The 15,176-nt window shown below is 46.9% G+C and overlaps 1 pseudogene across 1 annotated transcript; it reads right to left on the bottom strand.

Moving 5' to 3' along the window:
• Window positions 1-664: 664 nt before the first annotated feature.
• LOC308298079 (kelch domain-containing protein 3-like) lies at window positions 665-1,679 on the bottom strand (annotated as a pseudogene). The gene has a single exon. The product of its transcript is annotated as a kelch domain-containing protein 3-like (transcript).
• Window positions 1,680-15,176: the final 13,497 nt, after the last annotated feature.

Here is a 15,176-nt window from a genome sequence, read left to right on the forward strand (position 1 = left end):
GCACGGCATGAAGCGATGCGAGCTTGCACATCTGCTATTTGCCAGACCCATGAAATGGGTAGGCCTACATAAGCAAATGTCGGTCTGTCCGGGTTTTCTATATAAAGGGTATATATGATGATGACATGATGATGACATGCCTACAAAAGGCATGATGTCATAAATGATGATGACAGACAGGGGGTCTGGCACAACCAGGTTGACCTGGTCTAGTTTTAAATAGCCATGGTATAACACATTTTGCTGGGGACACACTGGAACCCCTCCAATGATCCCTGGGGAACCATACCGATCTATACATTAGCCAATCTATGTATGTGTTTGGGTTTATGCCCGCAGCCAATCACGGGCCATGGGCCAGGGGCTTGTAGCCAATCAGAGAGGGGAAAAGGGTGACGTCATAACATTGAGGAATATATATAAGGGCCACGAGAGGGTCCGCCTATGCCCGTAGCCAATTAGATGGGCATAAACGGGCATATGCCCGATAACCATGAGGATTGGTGAGCGTCACTGGACATTTCGTCCAACCAGACTATACAAGGGCCAATCTCCATGATTGGTTAAGTTTCATCATAATAGTATCTTACTATAAAACAGGTGGAGCGGGCGAATAGGAGCATGAATAGAAGATCATCCAGAAATTCTCATTCTCTTGCCCCACCTAACGTTGACCTGTATGGTTGGCAGTCATGCCTGCCAGTTCCCACCGGATGTCGTGTGGGAGTCCAGACTGCTCCAGGCCGTGCTGAATAACTGCCAGCTTGCATAACGTCTTCAGGCTAGGACTTAGATCTAGGATGTAAAGTTCATCGGGTGGGTAGGAAGATCCAAAGTTGATGCGATCCCCCACCATGCAAGAAGAACACATATTACTAGACATCCTTGAACACGGCTTTTTCCCCTTAGGTTCTACCTTCTTCCAGGAGAAGGTATCTGGATTGAATTTCCACAAATCATTGAAGTGCTGGAGGTTCTTCTCACCACCGTATATATACAGCTCTCCATTGTAAGCAAAGACACCCGCGTCCTTCAGGAAGAAGCTGTGCAGTAGGCGTGTTCAGCCAGCTGTTGGTCTCTGTGTCAAACACTCTGATGGTGTGGTAGCTGTTATACCGGCCCCCAAATACAAACATCTTGGTCCCGATGATGGTGGCGGAGTGACCCCATGAAGCAGGTTGAGGAGTGCCTCTGATGTAAATTAAAGACCAGATCATTGTTGTGGTGTCCAACTTGTACACGTCATTAGTGGCTCCACTCCGTAGGAAGCATCCTCCATGTATATACATGACCTTCTCCAGGACACAGGCTGAGTGGTAGGACCTCCCCCCTGGAGCGGTCCCAGAAACACAGGGCCTGAACCATCTGTGGGTGTCGACATCAAGTGCATAAAGAACATTGCAGTAAGGAAGCCCTCCTCCCCAGATGTAGATTAAATCTTCTATCAGCACGGCTGAGTGGCCACAGCGATCGGAGGCAAACTCAAGGTGACGTTGTTCTCCTCCGGTTGTCGCTGGTTGCAACTTCTTCCAGCATAAAGACACTGTGTTGAAAACATGTACATCAACATGATCCTTGTCGTACGTCCCTCCAAAGGAATACACCTTGTGCTTCACTGCAACAAAGGCATGGTTCCATGTCTCTGGTCCTCCCTTTAAATGCACCGTCCAGCACAGCATCCCTACTCACACCGCAGATCGGGTTTGGATGTGTCAAGTCTTGCTCTGCAAAAAGTACACTGGTTTAAGCGGGACTATTGTTTGAAAAAGCTATACGTTTGACAAATCCACAAACTGATGAATTGCTGCAGTTGGGTTAGCCAATCAAGGAGGCCTGTTGATGCAAACGACAGCTCGCCAAGGATTCTGGAAATCCCTCGCACTCCACAGCAGTGTGTTCAGCAAGGTTGACAACAACAGACTTTTAGATTTTTGTTGGTAAATGGCATTCCGTTTATTTGACATTGACGATTGACAATTTGACATTAATTTAATAGGGCACGGTTGTGATGACATTGTGATGTGGTGTGATTGATGGCATTACGTCATACACAACGACGTTGCACAAACTGATTGCCACCTGGAAGAGGTCCACAGTGCCTGACATTATTGGCATGTTACAATAAATGTGCAAACGTCTGTAGTTCACGTATAATATCGAGGACCGTCTGAACGACGACTTAAAACCCACCAATGGAGTGTCGCGCCCTGCGTCGAGGTGGTGAGCTTGTAGATTTGCTATTTTTGCCAATTGTATTTTCTTTCTTAAATGTTTGAAGTTGCTTGTGTGTGTGTGTGTGTGTGTGTGTGTGTGTGTGTGTGTGTGTGTGTGTGTGTGTGTGTGTGTGTGTGTGTGTGTGTGTGTGTGTGTGTGTGTGTGTGTGTGTGTGTGTGTGTGTGTGTGTGTGTGTGTTTGTTTTTAATGAATAGTAAACCAATGAAAAGTATTAACAAAATAAACTACATTGGATTCCATTTCCCGAAAGGTTACAGTTTTTGGACATAAGGTATAAGGTTTTTACCTGACAGCCAATATTTTGCCATAGTTTTTCCTTTTTTTTATCCCATGCTTATCTTGTTTTTTTTATTTTTTTATCTGGGAACCACCACTGGTCTACGCCCCCCCCCCCTCCCTCCCCCCTGAAAACATGGGGAGAGGTGTTTCAGCAAGACAGCGCTTTTCAGCCACGTTGTCCCAGATCAATATGCCCTCCGTGTGGAAGCGAGCGCTGAGTGAATTGAGAGACACCATAATGAGGCTCTCGGCTATACGACGAGTCTTACAAGCGCCGCGGAAATTAAACGCATTGCTCACCTGCCTGCAGATGTGTCTGTGGCCACGGGGCCTCGAGTTGTTCCTAATCATATCTGCCGCCCCCCCCTCCCACGGGGGGGCCGCCGTTCGATGCGAGTTGTCAGGGGGTGTCGCACCAAATCCTGGGCCCTGGGTACAAGGATTCACTGAATGTTATTCATAGGGGGCAGGGGGTTTAACCCATTTAGACTGGGAATGCATTGTTATGCATTGTTTTGTGCGTTAACTATTGAGAAATAGCAGATATATAGGCTCACAAGCTTGTAGATCTGCTATTTGTGAAAAATTGTGAAAAAGTCTTTGAATGTTTTTTTTTGTTGAAAAACCTATGTTTCTATGTCAGTGGTGCTCAAACCTTTTCATGTGAAGGACCCCCAAAATCATATTTATTTGGCCACGGACCCACATCTCAAAATATTTAGTTCCAGGGACCCCCATAAGCAAAATCTTAGTTACAAATGGTCGCTTAAATTTTGTAAATTAAGACACAGATTTTCACACATTTTTTCACAACTGTGAGCTTGTATTAAGGCCCCCTCCACCTTGGGCCCTAGTAACTCAGTCCCACTTTCCCCCCCCCTTGTGACGCCCCTGTGAGTCGTCGCCACTGCCGCCAAGCTTGTAACGTGGCGAGGAGGAGCGCGGCTAGCCGCCCGGGACCCTTTGCCGGTTTTATTGCTTCTGTCGGCCCCGCGTGCCCGCGTTTCATTTGATTCCGCTGAAAGGTTTTCAACCGCGATGCCACGTGTGTGCCCACCCCTCCCCCCAACCCCCTGCCGCGCCCCGGGCCGCGATATTGAAATGTCAATTACGCTACGGCGGTGCTCTCCCAAGATGCCTTGTTGCTTTGATTCAGTTGTTTTGCTTCTTCTCAGGGCTTTTACGTGAGTGACACCCGCTAAGTTCATAGCAAAGAACCGACGTCAAAAGGTGTTGGCAACCGTGGTTTTCTCTTTGGGGGTGAAAAAAAAGGCTCTCAGGGGTGATTTTATGAAGCCATAAGCAACAGCAGCCCCTGCGGAATCGGAAACCTATAAATTACTGTCGTTTCGACTTAATGGCCGCACCCTTGAACGCTTTTTGGTTTGCTGTTGGAAGCAAAAGCCAGTCCATTGCTGTAATATATTGTGGTAAATGTTACCATTCTGTGTGTTGTGTTGTGTTGTGTCTGAGTGTTTCAGAGGAAGTTGGATAAAATAGCCAATATAGATCTATCACTGGCGTCCCTATTTTGGGGCGGGTCAGACTAAAATCAGTTGCAATTTTCCAAAATAGAGAAAACAGCAGATCAACAATCTCTCACAATGCGCCACGTCGCTACTTTTGTGCAACACCACTGTAATTCAACTACTGCTTGGCTTTGGGCCCATGACCCACTTTCTTCCAAACCATTTTGCTAGCCTAGGATGGCTCAGGGTAGAAGACTGGGGTTAAGCAATTAAAAATGGGATTGACTTTCAATATAGTCAATGCGACTTTTGCCCTCAATACCCGCATATCTGACTAAATACCTAGAAAAAGGGAGCACTCTCAGCCACAATACTTTTTTCCTCCTACTCTGCACATATACTGTATAGTGTTTTATATTTGTGATGATAATTGGATTTTGGTGTTATTTTTGAGCGGTGCTAACCGCTCCTACATCTGGCTTTGTCCGTCCTGCCTCTGTCCGGGCCTGTGATTGGTCAGTTGGTGTCTGTTTTTACGCCCAGGGTCACATTGGCCAATCTTCACGGGACGCTTAATGATATTGACTCATAAATAGCACCGCTCACTTCACACTGGGTGTGATTTGTTTTTATATTGATGAGTTTAATACATAGGACCCCAATGGAAACAAGACCGCAAGGACCTTTTTGGTGTTTCAACCAATCAATCAATTGCGAAGTATAAAATAGGGCCGGATGTTATACGTATATAGGTTGAAATGACAAATGGCTGCCTGAAATTTCCCTCTAAGTTGCATAATCATCTCTGTCAGGTGAAGGTTTTAATGAGACTGACACAGTATGTCCATATATGGGCATTCCCAGATATGGGCTTAATATTGATGACATCAGGGATCTCCATATAAAAGGGACAAGGACAGAACTAATTATGGTTAGGTGTGGTTGCCCTGACGCAAGTCACACATGCAAATTAATTCTGTCTTCAAGTGTCTTGGCCATATATGGAGAGTGACATGAGGCGTGACTGACTGAGGGACTGACTGACGCACATGAATGCAGGTTTTCATAGTAAATGCGACCTACAGTCGCAATAAGACGTTTCTGCCCGACAGGCAACGCTATACACTTTCCTTGTTGGTTTGACTGTGACAGTACTGTACGTACATGCCAGGCCTTTCCCCATCTCCGCAGTCAGCAGGCCCTCATTCAGCTGGAGCGAGATTGGAGCGTTCACCGGCACATTCACCGCCAATTTCACTCAGCCAACGGAAAAATGTCCTCCGCCCGCGCATAGCAGGTACACAATTTCGCAGGTGGCTTGGCGGTTTAAAAACGGGAACTCGGGGAGGTCGGCCGCTCCCCTAATTGACAGGCCGGTACCCCCTAATGAGGTGAAAAATATCAGGCCTGTGGCATTGCGCGGAGCAAATTGCTTTTTGACAGTATATTTAAGATGGTAATCGTCTGTCATTTGCCACAGCCTAATTCAAGGCTGAATTGCTTTGTGCGATTCACCATTTCCCCCGCCCTCCCTCCCCCAACCATCCCCACTACCCTGTTCTTTTTTTTCTTACAGTATGGCCTCTTTCTCGCCTTTCCTCTGAGATTCAGGAAATGAGCCCACCCCACCCCCATCTCTCCACCTCTACCTCCACCTCAAACCTCCACCATCACCATCTCCAACATGCCACGGCCCCTCCACTTGCAAACGTTTTATCAGGCACGTGCACACATAGAAGAGGGGCTTGAGCCCCTGCCCTTTTACCCGTCTGTAAAAAGTGCCTTCTCTCCATACCATGAATGCAGTTTTTACTATGGTGAAAGAAATGAAAATGCCCTCTTTCCATGCCATACCTCAAGGCGGCATTCAGGAGAATTGCCTTGTCCAAAGTCTCCTGAACTTGAACGCAGCATCTTATGTTGAAAGAATATCCCTCTCTGTATAGATATCCATGCCGTTACGCCACATCTCCAGTATTGACTTGATAATGCTTAGTTCAGTGTGGTATCAAGTACCGAAAATAGCCGACTTCCAAAGAGCTTGGAGGTCTGCCAAAAGGCCCTTTTAGAAACGTCAGCCCCTGCCTCTCTAACACTCTCTGCACGTCCCTGCAGTATCTCGCACATGAGAGACATGGGGGTTGGGGTTTGTTGCGTTTCCACCAAGCCCCACAGTTGCCCCTGTGCTGTCGCACCATTAGTTACAGTAGGAGACTTCACAGAGAGCCGGCGTGCATCTGTCAGCCTTCATTTGGCTTCAAAGGCTGCAGACGTACGCCGTAGCCCCGCGCTGGCAGAGACCTGAAAGTCCTATCTCGGCAGGCAAAGGGTGTACGTGGGCGTTTATGCATACAGTACTATACTACCGTATACGTGCAATGCTATGTGAGCGTGTGCGTGTTGTTGTGAGGTTGGTGTGTGCGAGTGCTTCCGGTCTGGATTTGTTTTTGTGTAAACCTCGCTCATGCATACAGGCAGGCACACACGCACGCACACGTCTACCCACCTTCCTCCTCCTCCGCCCTCTGTTAGGAATTGCCAGTGGGCTCATGAAAAAGTAATGGTGTTGCTTGTGTTTTCTCTCTCTCGCTCTTGTGTTCGTCTCTCTCTCTCCCTCTACTCCGATAGGCGTAGAGGGAGAGAGAGAGAGAGAAAGGCCACTTGTCACTGGCCACAGGAAAACAGAAGCGGCCTCTTAATTGCGGCTGCCGTTAACACGATTAACGTCCAGAGGGGAACGTAACGTACGTGGTGGGATTGATGCCACCCTGTTATTAGTACGTACGCCCACGCTAATGGAGCGTATGTGTGCTCTTCGCGAGCGCGACAATAACAACAACAAACCTCCTCCTATCCCAGTTGCGTTGTTGTGCCTGCAGCTGAGTGCATGTTGAGTGCATGTGGTTAGCGCGGGCATGGTGGCACACAGGAGCATGGCACGCACTTGGGACGCGCGGCGACGCACAGGTGGGCAAGGTGGGCGGTTCCACTTGAGCGCACAATGGCTAGGGCTCGCATGTCGTCGTGGTCGGGTGGAAACCTTATATGTCCAAAACCGTTCGTTTTGTGTTTATCATTTTAAAAATGATCTAAACTAGTGAGAATAGCCGATCTACAAGCACACAACCCCTCGCACCATGAGGCGTTGTGTGCTTGTAGGTCTGCTATTTTCACTAGTTTTGCGGGACAGTCTTGTATATGATGAAGCAGGGCTTTACTTTATGAAAAAACATACACATTTGAAACTTGGAGAGACGAGGTTTCTGCCCAACAGTGACGAAATGCTTTGTCCACACGCACGCACACGCACGTGCATTCCTCCCACGCAGACGCGCGCATTTAGATCTCTATATCAGTCCCCTGTGTGAAGCGCTGTGTGTTGCTGGCGTGTTTATTAGTCCCCTGAGGGGTCAACAAATGGCACTTTGTTTTTCAGGGGATTACAAGGCCTTTCTCGTGACTTTAGCTCCGCGTGAACTGGACTGAACTTACCTAGCGATGGCAGGCCATGTATTGACAAACAATGGTGGGAAAAGGACTCAGATTTGTTAAAGTTAAAGTAAATGTAGCAATACTGCAAAGGTAGAAGTACTCTGTTACCGTTAAGTATATGTCTGGAATTCAAAATGTACAGTAAAAGTACAAAATAGCAAATAGCAGATCTACATGCTCACAACGCCTTGCAACCCGAGGCATTGTGAGCATGTCGATCTGCTATTTTCACAATATCTGATAATTTGACCAATATTTAATTTGTCATTTTAGAGGAATTAAAAGTCCTTAAATTGTCACTTTAGAAATGTGCAGACACTATACATTTAAACTTTATGTTCATGGTTTGTTTACTGCTGAAGGCGAAAACAATGTTGCACATTACAGTAAGTTAATCATCTTGGGACCCTGCAAAATTATTTGGGGACCCCCCTGGGGATCCCGACCCACAGGTTGAGAACCACTGCGACCTGCAATTCACTTTCCGCTATACTTGAAACACACCGAGTATTCCATTCTGGACAGGTACGGTTATTAAAATATTCGGGTTGGGGTTATTATAAAGGTCTCCATGCCTGCAGAAACAAAGCCTTCAGTGGGTCCTCTGAGAGAGAGAGTTATTTTTTCTAAGCTTAAGAAGTACAGTACTTCACATCATTACGCCAGGTTGAGGGAGAGGGTGGTTTTGGAGATTTCCAAGAGAGTAATATTCCTCCTCTAGCTAAGAGTTTTGCAAAAAGCAACTAGAAAATGCACTCTGTCGAGGTGCCACTGACAACTTGCGCAAGCACAAGTAGGCCATGTATGGCCTACTTGCAGGGGCGTCAATTGGGTATGGCAGGGGTATGCAGCTGCCATACCATGGGTCATGGGGGGAAAATAAAAGTTTCTTACATTTGTGAGTTTCTACAAAAATACGCTCCATTCTCCATAAGAATATGTGCTGTTGAAACAGCACATACCGAGACGATTTCAGTACTATAACAATCTATTTTGCTAGTGAATGTACAATTTACAATTCATCAATTTACAATGTATGCATTTAGCAGGGTAAACATCACATGCATGGACATAGTAATCTAGGATCATAGGTAAACCAAGAAGAAGCTATCATCAGTCTAATCAGTATTAAAATAAATCTGTACATTGAAACCATACAACTACTTTTATAGCTGCTGAATGGCTGTACTCCTTTTCCTTTCTGGCTCAGCCCCTCTCCAGGCCAGCCAGCCAGCCACTCGACAGCCGGGTGAAGAGAGGGTGAAAAAACAAAACAAAGCCAGGCGACCGTCACGGATCTCCACCGCCCCTGAAAATAGACACACAATGCCTCTGTCGACCGCACGCTATCGGTTTCCTCGCTGTAGCTGCACACAGAGGCGCCGGCAGGTCTTTGTCTCTCTCTCGCCGGGCTGCGTTCCGTCCGTCCGTCCGTCCGGCTGCAGGATCTGTCAGGGATGTGCATGATGGCATGTTGGTGACATGAAGTTGATGGGGTCGGGTGTGCGGGGGAGGAAGGGCACAGGCGGTGGAGTGAGAGGCTTCTGCAGAAGGCGGGCAAGCTGCTCTCCCAATAGATCCCATTTAGACCTGTTACACCTATACGCTATACCAGGGTTCCCCAGTAGGCGCCCCGCTGGCCATTTGCAGCCCGCGGGGGGCTACTGTCTGGCCCACACCAACCCCAGTAATAATGGTGGTATAAGAGCAGCAACAACACTAGTATAACGTCGTTGTCGGGTGGAAATCTCGTATCTCCAAATTTGTACGTTCTTATGCAAATCATACAAGGCCGTCGCACAAAAGTAGTGAAAACAGCAGATCTGCAAGCACACAACGCCTCGCGGTGCGAGGCGTTGTGTGCTTGTAGATCGGCTGTTTTCACAAGTTTAAATCATTTTTAAAATGATAAATTTAATACAAGATTTTCACCCGACAACGACGAAAACTGTCGCTGGAGTAGTTGGAACGCCACCGTCGCCCCCTGCAATGTTGTGGCCCTCGGCTTGGTACCCTAGACATAATTCGGCCCTTGGGGAAAACTAATTGGGGAACCCTGCGCTATACCTTTCAAGCTGGGAACGCCTCTACGCGGCATTTCGTTGTTGCTATATATATATATAAAGTTGCTGTTGGGCAGAAACCTCATTTCCGTAATTTAACTTTTTGTGCTTTTGTCGTAAAAATAATGCGAAGGGATGCCTTTTGAGTTTGTGGATTTGCTACTCAAGCTATTTTTTACATTTGAATCCTGAAAGGTCACAGCTTGGGACATAATTATGAGGCATCCACCCGACAGAGACGATATACCGTATAGCGACGTACTTCCAAACATAATAAAATAAAACGTAGGATTTTAGAAGGCGTTTCTAGCATCGGCCCGAGGTCTCGATCGCTTTCGCTCCTCCGACGACCGCCTTCCAAAACGTCGACACGGCGACGACTCCTCTCAACCTCGCCCTCTATCTACTTTATTTATCCCTCCCTCCGACTCTTCCCTCTCGCCATCTCTCTCTCTCTCTGTTTGTCTCTTGCACTCTCTTCCTCCCTCCCTTGCCGTGTCCATCTCTCTCTCTCTCTCCCTCCCTCTCCATCTTTGCTTTCAGATAAGGCCAGTGGGGCTGCGGGGCTGCTGAGCTGCTTAATTGGAACGGCAGAGTCTCGGGGCTTGGCCAGACCAGGCAGCCCTGCTCTTCCTACCAAAACATCTCTAGGCAACCACATGCACATCGCTCGCCACCCACAACACACACACACAATATGTGCACAGCACTTTATATGCTATATGTGTGCATAAGCAGGGCATGCACATGCAGAATAAAAAGGCGCTTGCAGCCATAGATGCACACACTCAAATGCACGAGCGCGCACACACAGATGTCCATAATTGTATGCAATCATACACTCAAACGTAGCCGTTGGCCACTTATGCACGCACGCACGCACGCACAAGCTCACACACTACTTCAGCCATTTCAGCATCGCGTCTGCAGTAAAATTTAGCAAAATGACAGCCTTTCACCTCCTTCCCAAGACATTTCCCAGGACATCGCTGACATGATGTCTTCTCTCTCGTACCCGGAGCACCAGACAACCTGCCCCATACTTGTGGTATAGGCATATTGTGGTCTCTTCTCCTCCAGGCTCTAGCACTGCACACTGTCTGCCTGCCACTCAACACCTCCCTGATTGATTTAGATCTATACCTCCTACAATTCCCAGTGGCAGCCCGTAATCTGTTGAGCTAGTGGGTGGATGGGGATGGGTGCGTGGGTTAGTGGTGGTGTGGGGACTGACTGCGGAATGAGGGGATGGATGGACAGGTTTAACCCATGTAGATCGGGAAAGCATCACTTTAAACGTTATTTTGTATACTTTAGCTATTCAAAAATAGCAGATATACAAGCTCATAGCGCGGCACCGAGTGCCGCGCTATGAGCTTGCAGATCTGCTATTTTCTTTGAACGTCTTTGAATATACTGTATATATAGCAAACATTTTTTAACTCAAATCTTTCTTTCTTGCGGTCCCTGGAACCTGATGCCTGATTTTGAGATGGGGGGCCCGCGGCCAAATACACATAATCATTTTTGGGGTGCTTGACGAGAAGAAGTTTGAGAACCACTGATCATAGAAACATAGGTTTTTCAAAGGTCTTAAAAAGGATCTACAGGTATAGAAGACGTTCTTTTCTACTTTATTGTAATCATGTGTACTTTTTTGGTTAAGCACTTGTGCTTCATTTCTGCTCTGTAAAGCTCTTGGAGCTGCATTTCATGTCATGAAAGCTGCTATAGAAATAAAGTTTTTATTATTATTGTAGAATCGGTTATGATGGCTTAAAGGGGGAGCATGGAAGGATGGTGTGGGAGTGAGAGAGAGTGTGGGAGGGTGTTATTATGGAGAAAGGAGAGATGTTGGGTTTGTGGATGGAAGTTATAGTGTGGTGGAAGCAGAGAGAGGAGGAATGGTGGCTGCAGAGAGAGAGAGAGAGGTATTTAGAGCCCGGATGGGCAGGCAGTCGTGCGATAATGTTATGTCTCTCTCAGCTCAGGCCATGATTGGCACCTTAAATTGCACTATGATGAGGCTGGCTGACGCCTCCGAGAGCTAATGGCCACATTGCTTCAGAGCATGAAGTGTGTGTGCACGTTGGTTGGCGTGTGTGTGTGTGTGTGTGTGTGTGTGTGTGCGTGCGTGCGCGCTGTGCACGTCACTTGCATCTGGAGCGGCGCAGATGGGCTGAGTGTCATTGATGTCATCTTGTCCCCCAGACAGCCCCCCCCCCCTCCTCCCTCTCGTTCTCTCCGTCTTTTCATGATCTCTGCCTCCCTCTCCTCTCTCGCCCCCATCTCAATCTGCTGTGCGTCAGCCATTTTGTGGTTCTTGGTGTGAGAGTGGATGGTGTGGTGGTGGTGCAGGCACTTGCACACATAGACATCAAAGGGGGCTTGAGTGCCCTAGAATGCAGTATTCACTATGGTGAAAGAAATGCCAAATGCCCTCTTTCCATGCCATACCTGAAGGCAGCATTCAAGAGACAAGTACAAACTCTCCTGAACTTGAATGCAGCATCTTATGTAGAAAGAATTGCCCTCTCTGTTTAGTGTGTAGATGCAACGCCACATCTCCAGTATTGACTGGATTATGCTTAGTTCAGTGTCGCAGCGCGACGCGTTGTGAGCTTGGAGGTCTGCTATTTTCACCAAAAGGCCCTTTTAGAAATGTCAGCCCCTGCCTCTCTAACATTCTCTGCACGTCCCTGTGGTGTTGCCATGCATGCGGGGGAAGATGGTAAAAAAATATGGACCCTTGGTTTAGCATTAACACTCGCAACGAATGCACCCACATGGCACTTGCATAGACTGTGAGTGTGAAGTGCGAAGCTTAATTTGTAGTACATTTTCAACCCGATGTTAGCTTAAATTATGTTCTTGTTAGGGATGGGACGCTATTATTGTTTATCGTGATAAGAAAAAACACTCAAGTCAATAATTGTATCATGGATATTTCCATTTATTGTGAAATTGTCCTCCGTCATGCACTGGGATCAATTCACTTTTTATTTGCTGAACTGCATATCCGGTACCACTTAAACCCTCTATACTTCGTAAAACGGACCTGTAAACTGACCTTTTTTCCCACTCTCCACCAAATCCTTTTGCCAAACATTCCACCTGAGAATAATGGATGTTGCAGATGTTTTGATTATCGCGATAATATCATAAATCGCTATTATTTGAACATGTCATCCCTATAGTTGGCAATCGGCACCGTTGAACTACAGAGCATAGATTAGGCATGTGCGTGCGTGAGTGTGTGTGCGCGCGCTAGCTAGGGATGGGACGATAAGCGATATTATCGTTTATCTGGGGAAAACCCCACTTGCGATAATCCTATCATGGAGATTTAATTTATCGTGATATCATAGTCCGTCATGCACTGGGATCAATTAACCTTTTATTTGCCGAGCTGCTTATCCGGTACCACTTAAACCCTCTGTAATTGGTAAAAGGTACTTATAATATACGTACTTATCTTTTTTTCACTCTCTATCAAATGTCTTTTCCAAAAAAAAATAGCCGATCTACAAGCTCACAACGCGTCGCATCTGCAATTTTTTTTTGCAAATGTTCTGTCCCAGGATAATGGATTTTGATTATCGCGATAATATCCTAAATCGCGATTTCTTTTGTCACAATAATCGTGATATGAAATTGTCATATCGTCCCATCTCTAGCACGCGCGAGCGCTCTCACTTCCGTCCGTGCTTCTCCGGGTTTCTCAGATGTCTGCTCTCTCCGTATACCCAGGCCTGGTATCGACCCCTACCCAGCTAGACTAGTTGAAAACAGCCTCTCACACGCTAAGCAACCCCTGGTAAAAGAAGCCTCCATTACCGGGGGCTGCGCGGCCCCCTCTTCCCTATTGATTGACCTGCACTGAAGCAACTGTTGCGTGACCCATTACCTCAGAACCAACTGAAGGCAGAGAGGGCTAAATGAGTGTGTGTGATGTGTGTGTGTGTGTGTTTAGGAGATAAGGACTGTTGGAGAGATGGTTATTATGGGAGGGGACCGCGACAATACAAGCAAGACGGTGTGCTGCTGTTGGTGCACTGACGAGCTGACTGTGTCTGCAAATAAAGCGTGTGTGTGTGTCGCTCTCTCTCACACAAACACACACACACGTGCGCACAGAGACACCCCACATGCAGATAAAACCCTCGATTCGCCTCGGCAGCATCATCGCTAGCATCAGCAGGTCTAAATCCAGCTATAGTCAAGTCATACTGTATAAATAAATACAGCTACAGTCTAGTCATACTGTATAAATACAGCTACAGTCTAGTCATACTGTATAAATACAGTCTAGTCAGACTGTAAATACATCTGCAGCTACAGCTAGTGGTACTGGACAGTGGCTTTGAGGCAACACGGAAGATGAGCATCAGCGACATTGCATGACCTCTGCTGATTAGTTTTCTTTATTACTTTTACCCCTTTTTCTTCCCGATTTAGTTGTTATGACGATTCCTTCGTCCCCACACGCATTTGTGTCTTCACTGCTGTTGTATCCGATACTGACTCACCTTCCAGTGAGGAGCCCCCACCGGGGTGGTGGTGTAGCCTTCGTCCTACTCCTCCCGCCCAACGCTCCCTGCTGACAGGTGCCGGCCCAGCCCGTATAGGAGTATGTGCATTGACATGATATCATCCTATCCCAAACACAGGCTAAAAAAATAATCTAAATATTTTCCAAAATACAAAGTGACGCACCCAACATATAAATGAATGAAGTGGTTACAATGACTGTGACGCTATAATAACTACTTTTCTGTGGACCCCCTGGAACCCCCCCAAGGATCCTTGGGGGTCCCCGCACCCCTCTTTGAGAAGCAATGGTGTAAAGCCCCCAATAAGTAGACGGCAAAGGTAACATCGCAGTCGATCATTGCAATCAATCGCCAAAGACGGATAAAGACTTGAAGACCATGAAGGGCAATTTATTTCCAGTTATATGCGCATACTTTTACGTAGCTATATATATGTCCGGATAATTAACGGCATAACGTTAAAGCTTGTGTGCTTGGCAGCACCGGTTAGCATTTATTTCGTTCTTCTTTTCGTCGTCGTCGGGGGGAAACCTCCTATCTTCAAGTTTCAAACGTGTATGTTCTTTGCAAAGTAAATCCCTGCTTCATCGTACAAGGCCGTCGCACAAAAGTAGTGAAAACAGATGCGAGGCGTTGTGTGCTTGTAGATCGGCTGTTTTCACTAGTTTAAATAATTTTTAAAATGAAAAATGCTAAATGAACGGTTTTGGACATACAAGGTATTCACCCGACAACAACGTTTTCGGTACCTATATAACTCGCTCGCTGGCTTCCTCATTATTAACAGTGGAGTGACATTTTGTTTCATGTGGGCCAAAGCCGTCTCCCTTTCTACTCCTTATAGCCTATACTGTAGCCTCCATTTCCCTCCCCGCCCGTCCCCGATCCTCCTCCGCTCTCCACCTTTCTCTCTCCCTCGCGAGTAGCCACGGCATTCTTCACCCTTTTCTCCTGCCTCTTTTCTTTCCTTTCATCCTTTAATCCGTGTCTTCTCTCTCTCTCTCTCTCTCTCTCTCTCTCTCTCAATCCCCGACTATAATGGTAGTCTCGGCAGTGGGCCTTCTATCTCTGAATGTCTCTCTCTC

The sequence above is a fragment of the Nannobrachium achirus genome (genome assembly GCF_963921795.1).
Source record: "Nannobrachium achirus genome assembly, chromosome: 14".
NCBI classification, from domain to species: domain Eukaryota; kingdom Metazoa; phylum Chordata; class Actinopteri; order Myctophiformes; family Myctophidae; genus Nannobrachium; species Nannobrachium achirus.